This window comes from Staurois parvus, unplaced genomic scaffold (genome assembly GCF_062004578.1).
Source record: "Staurois parvus isolate SC_StPar_1 unplaced genomic scaffold, SC_StPar_1.0 ptg000634l, whole genome shotgun sequence".
Taxonomy (NCBI): domain Eukaryota; kingdom Metazoa; phylum Chordata; class Amphibia; order Anura; family Ranidae; genus Staurois; species Staurois parvus.
In genome coordinates this window covers 15,482,109-15,498,493 of record NW_028318430.1, presented here as the reverse complement: position 1 = coordinate 15,498,493, position 16,385 = coordinate 15,482,109, and the positions used below count along the sequence as shown (strand labels likewise).

Here is a 16,385-nt window from a genome sequence, read left to right as displayed (position 1 = left end):
TCAGAGCATCCTCTTATGTTCTCTCTGTGTTATCATTTGTAGGATATTGATTAACTAACGTCTCTATAGAACACTGAGGGCACTGTGCTCCAAACTGGGCTTAATGAACACATATCTTTGTTTCTGAAAAAAATGACTGCATTTTTGTGCACAGTGAAGAGCAAGAGAAAATAAAGTTAACTATACCAATTGCCCACAGCAACAAATCAGGTTCACCTTTAAAACTTGACAAGGAATCTGATTGGTTGCTATTGGTTTCCTCAATCCTAATTTTTTTTCTACTTTTTTCTTTTTATTTTAGCAAACTTCTCATTTTACAGTAAATAGCATAAAATAGATGATGCACTATGCTTCAGTTTTCTTTTATGAATGCATTTTCTTTTGCAGCATCCTTCAGAAATGAAATTTGGAGAGGAAATCTTGTTGTTCTCATGTTAGAACATTAATCTAGTTAAGCACACTTATGAGCCTAATTGAAAAATTGCAATTCACTATTCTGAAGTTGAGTTAGTGGCCGTCTACGATAACAGGATGGAGGGAAGAGCTGAGGAGGATGGGAAAGCTTATTATATTCTACAAAAAAAACCTGATATCATGAAGCACTGACAATACATTGTTCCTTGGTAACTAAATAGGGTGAATAATTTAATTAGAAATATAGTTTCACAGATTTACAGTTTCAGAAAATTATGAACATATATCTTCACACCATGTTTTGACATTTTATTCTGTACCGTCACCATGGACTATTTGCAAGATCCAGGGCAATAACAGTCTAAATTGGCAATGTACAAGGAGAATATATTTTTTTACAAACCCAGTGAACCATAGCAGCCTGGAAAAAGGGCCAAATCAAGGGTCACATGACACTTTGCATGCAGCAGAATCACAGAAACTCAATTTTCATTATCACTAGTGGACATCATTCTGTCTCAGCCTGAAATGCTGCTGACACTCAATTACTAATAAAAGCATAGCTATTTATGATTGGTCTGAGCAGTAAACATGCACACCTTAGGATAATGTAAGTTGAAATTTTTAGCAATACTGTTACTGTTATGGTGCTTCCAGCAGCAGATTCGCTATCTAATGTGGTTCTGAAAGAGAACCATGCAGGTTCAAAATAACAATGTCTCTGGAGAAGGCATCCTCCACCACCATCATATTAATCTTACCCATACCCCCTTACAGCTGCTTACTCCTCCATAGCTGCAGACACTACTTGAGACAACCAGGTATTAAGGCGCATGTAACCTGCTCCCCTGTGAAGGTACCCAGGCCTAGCAGGCAATGGCTCCTTCAGGTCAGTGATACAGCCAACCTCAGCACCAGTTGCAGAGGAGTAAGGAGTGCATATAAAGTGAGGATATGGAAGTCAGGGATGCCCTTTCCATTGTTATTTGCCCTGCAAGGTGACAGCTCAACAAAGCATATTCTCCAAGACTTATGGCTTATCATACTTGGTATTTGACAGAACTTCATGTTATTGTCTTTCATTCATGCATTACACTTTCCAGAATCCCTTGACTGTGATCGTTTTTGCTCTTCAGTCAGATTCAGTTATACACTAGCTTAAGACTGGATTGTTTTAATGCAAAAAAGATTTTTAGATCTGATTGCGATATAAAAAAATGTAAGCACAATTACATGAATAAGTGATAAAAACCTGTAACATCAGTTACTGTAACACCAAAAAGGCACCAAAAACCTTGTGAGACCAAATAAAACAAAGCAAGGTGCAGCGCTAAAATCCGTAAGATCTCTGAGTACAATAAAGTGCAATGAAATCACCATTTATATAACATCATGAACCAGTAATAAGTTAATTATTAAACTTATTAGTTCTAAAGTGAAGATAGTGCTAAGTAAAGTGATATGTCAATCTGCATTGGCAGATATATAAAGTGACACAGTGTAAAAAATCATCCAAATAAAGTGAATATTAGTGATAATGAAGTGACAAAGTCCATATGTATATCAATAAACGTGAAGTCTCAGCTAAAGGTGATCCTCTTTATGTCTTCTGGTGATATATAAATAATAGAATTACGCACTCAGCAGATGCGCAATAACATCACGCATTTGAGAACATAATATCTCAGTGGGTCAGCTGGATCCTCTTATGGACATCTATATCCTGGTATGGACTCCCCTCTGGGTCATCAGTGGAATGCAGCACCTCTCACCTCCTCCTGTAATAGGCTCTGTGGGTGGTAAGGCTCATCAAGAGCCCCAAGAAAGGATGCCAGAATCTCTGATACTGCGTCAGAGGGTTTTATTAATCCAATCACAGGTAAGTAACAAAGTAGAAAATCACAACACTGACCATATACTTGAAGAAAGGATGGCCCCCAGACCTACAAGGGGCCTCGGCGGTGTGACGTCAGGATGCTGCGGCTCCTCTCCGACGCATTTCGTGCTCTAGCACATAGTCATAGGGGGTGTGCCTGCCTTGTTGTTTTTAAGTCCACTATGTGTTATGCTGGCCATACAAATTTGTGGATTTCAATAATTTTTTTACTACAAATGTTTCCTAGTTTCAAGTGAGCAAATCAGAGAAAGATTAAAGAAGAACAGGGGACTAAGAAAGGTAGCAATTTGACCCATCCATCCCTTTGATTGACATTGGATGGCAACAGATACAGAGAAGCGCCCCTTTTCCATTGTATGTACTCGCATGGCCTTATCAGACACCAACTACATCCTTCCTTGTGAGCTGACAGGCAGGATTAAAGTTTAAATCAATTATGGGCCAAGTGATGCAAATCATGACAATTGGTGCAAATCATGAGGATTAAGTGGCACCAAGATTGCGCCCTATTTAAATCATTAGGTCACTGGAAAAAAAAAGAAAATTCGTCTAGAGTACAACAATGTTAAACTATATATTGGTGCCACTTCCTTAATAATATATATTTATAAATAAAGAAAGACCTGAAAAGTGGGGACTTTTGAGGCACAGCATCAGTATAAAAACATTATTCATTTTATATCAAAATCCAGAATATGTTGTATTTTGATATACAATAATGTTTTTATACTGATGCTGTGCCTCAAATGTCCTCATTTTCAGGTCTTTCTCTATTTTTAAATTGTCTAGTATACAGCTGACAGTCAGAACAGGGGCAGTAAGCACACTTCTAAAACCTCAAGCTTTAATGGGATGACTTTAGCTAATAAGCGTAGCTGCTGGATCTTTGGCTCAATGGCCCTAAAACTACAACCTGCTATTGGCTGACAGAAAATAGGGTAGTCTAGTGGGTTTATGGAAGAAATAATTTTTTCTGATTAAGGCTTTATAAGATAACATTTTAATAGTAATTTTCAAACATATCCAAAGTGCCATACTGGCCAGTTCTCCCCTTTACACAGCAGTAGTCAGCAGGTTCTGGTGAGGTTTCTCTCAAATGAGCCTGCAGAGGCTTGGCAAAGTGCTGCTTGACCATTTCTCAGTCTTGGTACTGTGACACTGTAGAATGTCTCTCAGCTCAGGATCTGGCAAAGCACTTGGGGATGCAGGTCAGTTAGAGCATGACACAAATGCATTACAAATCCACTCAAAACTTAAAAAGATGTCAGTTATGTCAGGCTCTGGTGCTTTGTCAAAAGGTAATTCTAAAAGTAAAAAGGCTTCCTAGGTGTGTGCCTGATAAGTGTTAGTCTCAGTGCATCCGTCCATTTTCATTCCTGCAACTCATAGATTTAGCAACTTGATCTTTTCAAAGTAGCAATGTATCTGTCACCTTTCTCACTATTCTGGAGTGGACAACACATTTGGGAAATACTGTTAAACACTCCCCACTCTTTTCTAATGGTTCAGCTACTACATCCTAAGTTGTAAATTACTCTTCCCATCCCAGGAAAATGCTCACACATACACCGCACATATATAGTCATAGAAACTGTACTAATTTATAGAGTTGCATTCTCATTTCCTTGCATTACTTCCCAATACCAAATCTCATTTACTTTGTTATATAAATATATATATATATATATATATACACACACACACACACACTTTATATATATACTGTATATGTATGAAGAGCATGCCCAACATAACTTTCAGAATAAACATAGAGGAAACACTGACTGGGGATCACTATCAATACTTGCCGTACCCTGGGTGATTCTCATAAGGAATGAGAAAAGAGTAATGCATCATTCATGATAACCGAGCCCAACATTTGAGTTTGTAAACAGACCACACACAAACTGCACATGACCATTGTACCTATCAATAAATTTCCAGCGTACTGGAGAATTTTGTGATTGGCTCATGTACATCTTGCATTGACAAAAAGAGCAAATTGACTTCTGTAAGTGACAACTGGTGTGGTCATTTGAACACTCAGAGATGTACCCAAACATCAGCCGGGCATGGCTAGATCAAAGTATCGACAACTAGCACATATACATGCATTTTAATCCTTTCTCATCCTCCCGCTTTCACCCATGAATTTACTAAATTGTGCAAGTAAGATGGAGAGAAGAACACAAACTTTGTGCCCCATTTGTTAAATACTGCCAAGGACAATTTTACTTCATAAAAATAATAATACCTGATTGAAATTCACCATTTAAATTATACAAGCATTCAATCAGGGTCCTTTATAATCAGTATTCACAGTTTTTCATACTTTCACATGCTATCACATGCTATCAAGCAATGTCTTACTGCTGATGGTCATATGTTGTCTATCAATCTTCCTAATACCTCATATCATTTAAATTTAAATTCGCACAAAAAAACATAACTTGCTGTATTAAGCCTATTCGTATAGGTAAAATACCACTTGAACTATGTTACTATCATTGTTATTCCATTGGCCCTCATGAATCAATGTCAAGGTCAGTTTAGAATGTTTACCACTCAGAGTTGTCAGCCCTTAGAACAACACTGACTTCAATAAAGCAATGAAATAAAACTTCAATAACAAAAAAATATAAGATTCTCAATAGATGAATGTTCACCCTATGTGGGAATAATGACCATATATAGTGATGGGCTACATGTTCGAGTCGAATGTAAGTTCAATTTGAACATGGGCAGTTCGTGTGTTCACTGAACACACAAATGATCTGGGCGTTTGGCGGGCTATTCGCCCACGATGCCCCACAATGCCCTGCGCCCTGGCAGTGCATTGTGATTGGCCAAAGCATGGCACCTGACCACAGGTCAGGTGCCATGCTTTGGCTAATCACAGGACATGATGACGTCACAAAGGGGTGGAGTGATCACACCCCCTTGTGATGTCATCACCCTATTTAAGAACTGTCATCGTAGCGCAGCTGTCGGACAGCGGGAGCCAGTGTTGAGGGCAGAGCAGATTTTCTTCTTTTTTTGGGTCGGCAGTGGCAGCAGACACTGTGATTGACACTGAATCTACTTTGTGGGACTTTTTTTAATTTTTATTTTTAATAAAGGACTTGTCAAAGACTGTCTCCTGTCTTTTTTTACACTACATTTATTTTGTGAATGAGTAGCAGTACCATGTACCATATATTCATACACATGGGTGAGGCAGGATCTGGGGGCCCCCCTTGTTAAAGGGGGCTTCCAGATTCCAATAAGCCCCCCGCCCACAGACCCCCACAACCACTGGTCAGGGTTGTGGGGAAGAGGCCCTTGTCCCCATAAACATGGGGATAAGGTGCTTTGGTGTGGAGCTCCCCTGCCCCGAAGCACCCCCCTATGTTGAGGACATATGGCCTGGTTTGGTTCAGGAGGAAGGTTGCTCGCTCATCACCCCCTTTCCTGACCTGCCGGTCTGCATACTCGAATAAGGGTCTGGTATGGATTTTAGTGGGATGTTATTTTGGGCATGGGGAGTTCCCCTCAAAATCTATACCAGACCCAAAGGGCTGAAACATGAAAGAATGTTTCACTACTAAAATACCACATGACTTAATAATATAACTGGTGTTTTACTAGCTGAGCAGTATCCTACTGCATACTCAGGAATGGTAAGATACCGCTCAGTAAATTGTCCCTGTTCGAAGTTCACAGTCGAATTTTCGGTAGGTTTGAATGTTCGACCGTGAACCGAACAGTAGGATATTCAGCCCATCGCTAACCACATTAATTGGTGACATTTTTGTTTGTGAAGTGAATGAGATAAAATGAGTTGTGGTGTCTTAATAATTTCTCCATTTTAGTGAATCAAACCCTTTAGCAAACTCTGGAAAGGATACATTTCTTGATAATCATTTTGACCTTTCCTCTGTAAATTGTACACATTGACAAATTAAACAATTTACCCATGTTTTATGATATGTACACTTTCTCAGTCTGTATATCAGGTCTTGATGATTATTGTACACAACCATTAATTATCAATTACTACAATGAAGTTGACAGATTTTTAAAAAGTTCCCATAATTCGACAGACCAAAATATCTGTCAAGCTGACGTCAGTGCACTGTTTAATTGAGCAACTGTGTGGCAAATGAGGTTTAATGTTGATAAATGTAAAGTTATGCACTTGGGGCTAAGAATATGTACGTATCTTACATACTCGGGGGAGTGCAACTGGGGAAATCAATAGTGGAGAAGGATCTGGGAGTTCTGGTAGATCATAAGCTTAAAAATGCTATGCAATGTCAAGCTGCCATTTCCAGAGAGCAGAATCCTTTCTTGTATTAAGAGAGGAATGGACTCCAGAGAGATACTGTATAAATTTACCCTGTACAAATCATTAGTAATACCTCATCTGGAAAATGCAGTTCAGTTTTGGGCACCAATTCACTAAAATAACATTGGGGAAATGGAGAAAGTACAAAGAAGGGCAATCAAACTGATAAGAGGCATGGTGGAGATCAGCTATGAGAAAAGATTAGAGGAACTGAATTTATTCTCTCTTGAGAAGATAAAGGGGGATATGATCAACATGTATAAATACATAGGTGGCCAATATTGTGAACTCAGTGTAGAGTTATTCACTTTATGGTCATCACAGAGGACACGGGGATGCTCTTTACGTCTGGAGGAAATACGGAAAAGGCTTATTCACCGTAAGAGCAAAGAAAATGTTGAATAGACTCCTTCAAGAGCTGGTTCTGGGCAGCTCAGTAGATTGTCTTAAAAAAGGCCTGGATTATTTTCTAAATGTACATATAACTGGATACTAATATTTATAGGTAAAGTTGATCCAGAGAATATCAGTTTGCCTCTTGGGGAATCAGGAAGGAATTTTTTCCCTGCTGGAGCAAATTGGATCAAGCTTTTTTGGCCTTTTATTGGCTTGATCCCTCCCCTGGATCAACTGTGTGTATAGGATTGTGTATATAGGATTGTATAATTTTGTTTCCCCCTTTTTAAATGTTGAACTATGGACTTGTGTCTTTTTTTAAACTAGACTATGTAATTTTGTAACTATGTAAAACAAGGAAATATTCCACATTTGCACACACAATCGTGTCAGGCCTTTCATAAACACAGAACATGGCGTCACTGAGGGATCTCAGCCAATCTTTCCCCACTTGGGGAACACACATGTGTGTGCTGTGTATTTGTCATGAGGCCACTCTGTACTCACTCTGCTGCTAGACCTGCAAAGGGCATAACAGATTTTTTGCATTCAATCCCTAAACACTCTCTTCAGCAATCTTATCAGATGTGACAGACCTTGGGAAAATTCAAGCACAACAGGAGGTACAGGTGGACCGGAGCCCCACAAAGCACTTCCTAGAGATGCCACCCAGATATGATTCCAATCTGGGGCCACTGTGTACCCTTATAGAACTTCCCAATCAAGCACTGCACACATTGAACAAATAACAATCGTGTCCAACTGTGACGCCCTTGCATTCTAGCTGAAGCTATTTGTGGCTGGATTCACAATTTTATGCATTCAAGCCTTGAAATAAGACTTTATATTTCACACAATCTAAACTAACTTTCATACACATTCAGGGAATTAGTAAAAACAAAGAAACAAAACATTTGTCCACCGTCAAGAGACTGAGCCACTTGTCACACCAACGGATCATCCCAAAGAGACTTGGTAAGGAGAGACTTAAAGGTAAAAACCACATTTGGCACCATTCTTCTTAGCCTGTCCTGCAAATCTCCCTGTTCTGGACTGACCAGAAAGTAATATAAGTGCCCAAGCATTCTCCACCAAAACTGTTGTGGAATTTAGTCACACCACTCATCTCAGGCTGAACAAAAGGAAGTGTTTATTGACACATACACGTGCATGGACCAGTCCTCCAGGGGAGAACTGGCCCTGTTACTCTTTTACAATGGTTATTTATACTGTGTAAGAGGCACAAACATGGTTGGTCAACATTGTTAGAAGCTAGCAGCTTGTCGCCATATCTAATTTGGAATACATTACAAAGTATGGCATGTCACAGTCTAAATAGATGACAAACAAGGTGCAGGGCAACCATTGACATATGTTTCCAGGTGGTCATGTCATAAAACATTCTTAGCTTGCTTGTTTTAGCTACCTAAAAGTTTCTGAGACGTTCACGACACATGTTTGAACCATAATGTATTAAGTCAGAGTTATAGTATAGTTATGTATCTATTTGATATTTAAGGCCTACTTCCTTGAAAACGGAAAGGAAAAACATTAGCTTTGTAATGTTACCCTCAGGGGCGGACTGACAACTCATGGGGCCCCCGGGAAATAGGGGATCATGGGGTCCCTGTGTCCTTGCGCAAACTCAAAAAAGCCTATGAAAAAGGTACCAGGGGCATTTCATGGGGCCCCCTACTGCCCCCGGGCCCTCGGGCAGTGCCCGAGTTTCCAAATGGTCAGTCCGCCACTGCTTACCCTCCAATTGTATGCATAATAGTTAGATAACTAGATAGATAGATAGATAGATAGATAGATAGAAAGAACGATAGATATTACTATTGTCATACAATACAAATCTATTTATTTCCTGCATAAATTATAATAAAATACATTATCATGAAAACTTTATTTTAGAGGACAACATGTTCTTATAATTCATTATCTGCAGATGCTGTGAAATCATCAAATCTCCCATCAGTCTCCATAATGCAGCATCAAGATAGCATGTATTGGATAATAAATGAAATCTATGTTCTTGTACTTTGTGATTACTGTCTTCTACACAAAATTGTCCTTCTTAGCCTAAATTTATTATAGCATTAGATGTTTCTGCTTTGGGGATTTACTCTGCTTATTTTCATTGCTTGCATTTTTTTTTATATAAAACACATTAGAACTTCTGCATCACTTGTATACTTAGAGGAAACTCAGAAGCATTGTTCAGTTCTAATGGTGGGTTTAGGTCCTCAAAACAATTCTGATAATTCACACTGTCATGTCAATGAGAACTCACCAGCAACAGTATCACTAAAGTCAGCATTCACCTACTCCTATCATCAAGGCAGTATTTAGGTAGGAGCAGGTGAATATTCTGTTTGCTGTCTTTGCAATTCATTCCCCAGTGAGTTGTTGCAGGAATAGGCTCTCCCGTGTGACAATAGCAGTATTGGTTAGACTTGTAATGATTGCCATATGAGGGAAGCTATTATTTATTATTTATAATTTCCACTGTTTTTAAAAGCAACCCTTTCTTTACTACAATACAACTAAAGTTACACCTGGAATACAATGCTTGCACTCTCAAGGAGACACTATGTACATTTTATTATTCTCACAAGCAAATCAGAATCCACAAACGCAGGGCTCTAAAATCTATATAGACAATATTGAAATTTTGGCACCAACTTCAACAGCTTCTATTGGCTCTTCAAATTGATTTGTGACCTCCTCATCCAGAAGTAGTTAAAAGGGCGTAGGAAGGGAATGGCCAGACAAAATTTGAGGTTGCTCTGGTCTTTAGGGTTCTTGTGGCAAAAGGGTACCTGCATTTAATTTCAGTTACCACAAAAGATATACTAGAATGAGGGAAGAGTTACCTAAAATGTAATGCTTATAGAATACATGATAGTGTAGCATGTAAGCCATCCATCAGTACATAAAGTTTGAGTTTGGTGATATCCCTTATTGGCTGAATCTAAAGCTATCTAGGCAACATTTGAGTGCACTGCTACAAAAAAATGTTCACAAGCATGCATAGTCGCTTGTGATTTTCCAATATTGACCACTTTTTTTGCAATTGATAATTCAGTTTAATAAAGGGGTGTAGAGTTCAAAATATTGTTCCATATGTAAGATTGCATATTGAAATATAGATGTGTGATTAATCTCTTGAATGATGAATTCCACTCAAAAGAGTGGAAAACCAATTGCTTCTACTGTTTGTGTTGGAACTCGTTTGGAGCACTTTATTAAAGTTATTGATTGCCAGTACAAAAATCTTTGAAAATCACATGAGATTATGCACAGTTGTGAACATAAAAATAATATGGTTACACAATTTTTCAGTTGTGCAGTCAGAAGGCACCAACATAGCTCTAGCCTTAGCCAATAAAGAGTATCCCAAAATTCAAACTTTCTACACTGATGGTTGTTAAAGGTGGCAGCTTTCAAAACACACATTTGATGAAGAATCCTTTTAAAAGCTAGCATCTTTAATAACTTAATTTAGCCAATGAAGGGTATCATTTAAACTCCAAAATTCTAATAAATAAAGTTAAGAACCTCTATATTTACCCTCCTCCTTCTGTTGATCATTATTCTTGGACTGTCATCAAGCATTCAGCATCAAAAAGTATCTTCCCCTCCTCTAAAGCTGTTGTCCTTGTCATTTCTTTCTGGTATCTACACGGTTTGCCATACACAGCAGATTAATAGGGAAAACAAAACAAAGTGAAAACTTGACTGCTTAATTTTATTCAAGTAGGACTCCATTTGGCAGGTTTTAGAAATGGCTTGGGGATAACTTGATGAAATCATTTTGAATTGGCAACTAATGGATAGCTTCACTGATAGCTCTTTTATAGCTCTGTGCATCTGGAAGAAAAATCAACAACAAAGGGATCTCAAATGTGTTTATTATTACTTTGACTTTGTTTAGCAGATGTTTTTGGTGCCATGGTAACCTGCCTAATCTATCCCTGTGTAATGTGGTATTCACTTAATATACTGATTACCACTATAACACACTAAATTGACTGAACTTTATATCTTACAGAGTTGAGCAGTTTAGAAAGGTTCAATACAAAATACCATTTACCTATGTTTAGTAGATGAGTAGATGAGAGAGCCTGAGATGTTCCATTTATTTACGATAAGTTACTAAAATTGTAAAAGTTAAGGTAGAGATAGATTCAAGTTTAATGAAATTTAGTTTTTTACAGCACACAAAATCATAAACAACTGTCATTCTTGGAAAAGTAAAATACATGTTTTCACCTGTTTTTTATTCTTTGTTACATCTCAGTGCTGCTGATCTCCTGCACTCAGGGAAGGATTCTTGATGGTGGCTATGTAGGGCCATGTTTGTGCAATGTGTGTTTCCAGAAAACTATATCACAGGGTGAAAACACAGAAGAAACATTGGTAGACATGAACATAGTGTTCTCAACCCACCATAGCAAAAAGTGCCTAAACAAGGTGCTCCACCCACCTTTCTTTCCCAGGTCTGAGTGGACAAACCTACAAATAATAATGCTCACAGGGCAAGAATATGCAGGGCCATTGCCAGAAGCCTGGGAGAATGTGGGTACTTGTCCTGTGGCTTTCAAGGGGGCAGGGTCACATGGCAGGAAACAAGGTATGGTGAACAAATGGTCATTTAAAGAAACATTATATGATAGGTTTTTTTACATCTTCATCTAAGCTGACTGGTGCAAAGTTAGGTGGGTGTTCTGGCTACTACTAAACATATAAAAAAAGCAAAATTATATAGAGATGGAAGGAAATAAACACACCACTAGCACAAAATCATAAAAAAGTAATTGTCAGACGAAAGGCGAAATGTGCCCTGGCGCATAATTATGCCCAGACAGAGAATTTCTGTTAGCCGGACACCACTAGATTGGCACCTTGTGGGCTATTTACCCACAATACAAAAAACAAGATATACCTGTGCTCAAATCCCAATAGCTAGTACATGCATTTATCCATCAGATATTTGGTTCACACATATTGCAATACATGTTTAAGCTGGCCAACTGCGTCAAAGCAATCCCTCTAAGGCCAGTCCTACTCTGCTCTGCCTAGGCAAATGCTACTGTGCACACAATGCCAATATAGGGGAAAAGACAAAGTGGGGAAGAGCTACCAGGTTTAGGTCTGGCTACTGACCCACAATACAACAAACAAGATATACCTGTGCTCAAATCCCAACAGCTAGTGCATGCATTTATCCATCAGGTGCTAAAGGGGTGTAACCACATATTAACACTAGAAATTCTGAAGGACTCTCTGCACACTGGTATATACCTTTTCCAGCAGACTTTGCAATAAAGAATAGGGATATTTGGTTCACACATATTGCAGTACATGTTTAAGCTGGCCAACTGCATCAAAGCTATTGGGATTTAAGCACAAGTATATTTTGTTTGTTTTATTGTGGGTCAGTAGCTAGACCTAAACCTGGTAGCTCTCCCCCACTTTGTCTTTTCCCCTATATTGGCATTGTGTCCACAGTAGCATTTAAGTAGGCAGAACAGAGTAGGACTGACCATAGAGGGATTACTTTGACACAGTTGGCCATCATAAACATGTATTGCAATATGTGTGAACCAAATATCCCTACTCTTTATTGCAAAGTCTGCTGGAAAGGGTATATACCAGTGTGCAGAGGGTCCTTCAGAATTTCTTGTGGGCTATTTAAACACCTCTGCTGCACTAGGACCTTGCCTTATGGTCTACAGCGTTCTGCTACCTGTTCCTGTGCTTGATCTCCTGTTGCAGGCTTGATCTGCCTGACCACAACTGAACTCTGCCTGAACCGGCTCTTGGCTTGCTCTTTGACCAACTCCAGCCTGAACCTGATTACACGTCTGCCTGCTGCTCTGTTCCTGACATGCCTGCTAGTGACCAACTCCACTTGCTCGACCCACTCTGTGTCCAGCCTGTGCTAGTCATCCTTACTCTTGCAGTCTGCCAAGCACCTCCTGTCCTCAACCTGCCAGTGCTGCTGCCTGTCTGTGACCTACCAGCCTGCCAAGTGCCTGCTGCTTGTGACCTGCCAGCCTGCCAAGTGCCTGCTACCTGTCTACCAGCCTGATGTACCTGCTGCCCTGTGTCACAATTCAGCCTGCATCTGAGTGCACATAGACTTCTCATCTGCAGCCAGCATTGTCAGAACTGCCAGCCACTTCAGGCTCTCTTGCCTCCTGTTACTTTACCAGGGGTACTGACTTGGAGGTGTAAGAGATTGCCTTCCTCTCCATGTTAGGCTCCATGAACAGGTACATAACAGTAATACATTTATTTAGTGATCAAAAATTACACTTATAATTAACCTGAGAGCAACTTCCTAACCACCCCACACATAACAATGCTTGCATATAAAACCATTAAAAACATGATCCTGCAATCATTATAATATCATGAATTCATAAACTTCCACAAGAGGAAAGCTCCATTTTAACATTTACAGCATAGTGAAATCCCTTTATAAAAATAATGAATAGATGTACCATAACCATCAAGACATAATCCACTACAGCCTGCTCATTTGAACTATGCTATTCATCTTAAGACTTAAAGGAGAAGTACAGCCAAAGCTCTTTCAGCTGTACTTCTTCTGTGGATCACAGGAGTGCAGTTCGTTCTGCACTTCTGTGACCTGTTTTCAGCTGACAGTGGGCTGAAGCCCGCTGATGGCTGATGTCACTCAGCCAGTCCAGACTGGGAAAGATCCTGACTTCAAAGATGGGATACACCCCAGAGTCTGGAGTGGCACCTGGCTCATCCTCTCAGTGATCTGCTGAGAATCTGAGCCAGTTGCTCCCTCCCCCTCCACAGCCCAGTGCTCCAGTGAATGCTGGGGGGGGCTGAGCAGAGAGCGGTGACTGACAGTCACCGCTCTCTGCGCAGAGTGGCTGTGAGAACTGCGGCTGAGTTCTTACCCTTGGAGCAGGTAGGACCAATGCTGCATCCACCTATGTAAGTATGATTTTTTAAAAAGAGAACCTAATGTGTATGTAAACTTTAACAAGGAAGTTCTCTTATTTGCTCCCTTTTGGTATGCTAAATACACAATTGATTCTTTTTCTTATATCTGTTTGATAAATACAAGAAATATATGTGATTTTGCCAGCTGATCATTTCCTGTTTTCTTCTTAAGTTCAAGGAGGGGTTATAGAGATGAGGAGGGGGAGAAATATAAGGCAAGATCTGTGTTCTTTTAATGCATCAGAAATTAAGCAGACAGGGCTGACACCATGGGGTTGATTTACTAAAACTGGAAAGTGCAAACTCTGGTGCAAATCTGCACAGAAACCAGCTTCCAGGTTTTTTGGTCAAAGCTTAATTGAACAAGCTGAAGTTAGAAGCTGATTTGTTATCATGCAAAGCTGCACCAGAGTTTGCACTTTCCAGCTTTAGTAAATAAACCCCAGTGCTTTGGAATTCAAAGTGAATAGAATACATTGTGCTATCCTATAATAGAGGTAGAATAAATAAAAGTAGAAGCACACTATATTTCTAGCACATCAACAGTTGTTTTTCTAAACTTGCAGCACATTCATACGGGTAAAACATAGGGAAATGTGTATGTATTCCAGATATGTACTAATTATTTTTGTTTACATTGACATATGGTTTAAAGTAAATAGCTCCTTTACATTAAGAACTCCCATATCCATGTCATTTCCTTTTTTGTAACAATATTGTTCTAACCAACCACTTAGTATCATCATACTGTTTATTGACTCAAATGCTATCCATATATCTTAGGTAACATTTGAATCAGCTGTATCATTTTTGAAAACTTTCTTGTATATAACTAAGTTTATATGGGTTTTTCAATTGGGCAGCTTTCATGTAAGAAATTAAAATACATAACATATACAGCGATAACAATGTAATTTAAAAATAACCAAAACCCAGCTCCAGCCAAAACTTTATTGAGAGATTTACCCTCACATCCTGTCCTAGTGACACAGGAATAAGAAATGAGAGGTACTGGAAGAAATGATCTAAATCCTCCCCAATCTACTAAATAAACGTGACTGTTGCTGTCTCGATCCCTATCATAATGATTTCCCATAACTTTCTGTGACACCCTTCCCAATGGGGAAGAGCAATAAGAGCATAAGGTTCTAAATGTTTCCCTTATGTTTCAAATTAAAAATAAAGTGTTGGCTGAAGGTGGACCTTAACTACTTCCCATGTGTTAGAACTATGGAATAAAAGACATTTTATGTACAAATATAAAGGACACTTTGGCATTCGTTAGTCTTTATTTAAAGAACACTTGTGCTAAGAGCAGGGGCGGACTGACCATTTGGAAACTCGGGCACTGCCCGAGGGCCCGGGGTCAGTAGGGGGCCCCATGAGATGCCCCTGGTACCTTTTTCATAGGCTTTTTTGAGTTTGGGCAAGGACACAGGGGCCCCATGATCCCCTATTGCCCGGGGGCCCCATGAGTTGTCATTCCGCCCCTGGCTAAGAGAAACACAAAGGTTGCTATTGTATCTCAGGAAAATGTTAGCTGCCTGGCTGTCTTTTTGCCCCAATGCTGTATCACTTTCTAAGTCATTGACATGGAAAAATATGCAGATAAAAGGTTCTAAGTTCACTCTAATGTTGCTTATTACTTGTTAGCAAGCAAGCCCGTGGTTAAACTTAAAGTAGTGAACAAGAATTTCAGACAACTAACAGCATTAGCTGACACCGCACACTTTTAGCTATAGGATCTGTGCAGCTCTACCAGTGCTTACCATGGACAACCTGTGCTACCTTCATCAGAAGACTAATGGTCTCATAAACCTTAACTTTTACTCTGTGGATGGGACTAGATGTCTATAACTGTGTAAATAGATTCCACTTAACATTTTTAGTCACAATTTGCATAGCTGCTTTGTAAGTGTTTGGTGCTCTAGAGGTATACTATGTACTGGCAGTGCATGTGCTTCACATGTTAATTTATTACTTACCATAAGCTACCATAAATAATATACTTATTACAGGCTCCCTAAAAAAAAAATCATACCCCACAATTTGTTGTGTTAAGTTAAAACTTAAAAAAGGTCCTTGCTAAAATGTTCTGTTGCACTATACACTCTATACACATGCTTAGAAAATGTTTTATGTATACAATACAGGAATCCCTGTCTGCTTTCTCATGTGCTGAGAGTAAAGTTTTACAAAAACTAGAATTATTTTTATCCATGCAGTGTTTATGTACCATACCAAAAGTAAATTTAAATGTTCAAATGTCCAGTCAATTTTCTCTGCAGCTTTTACTTCTTTCATTGAATGTGATATGATGTGACATTTGTCAACATGTGACATAATATGATATTACCCTTC

At 39.1% G+C, this 16,385-nt stretch overlaps 1 protein-coding gene across 1 annotated transcript in view; it reads right to left on the bottom strand.

The window, feature by feature from the left end:
• The window catches only part of NALF1 (NALCN channel auxiliary factor 1), a 548,100-nt gene that overhangs the window by 378,462 nt on the left and 153,253 nt on the right, over positions 1–16,385 (bottom strand). The gene's annotated exons all lie outside the window — the stretch shown is intronic.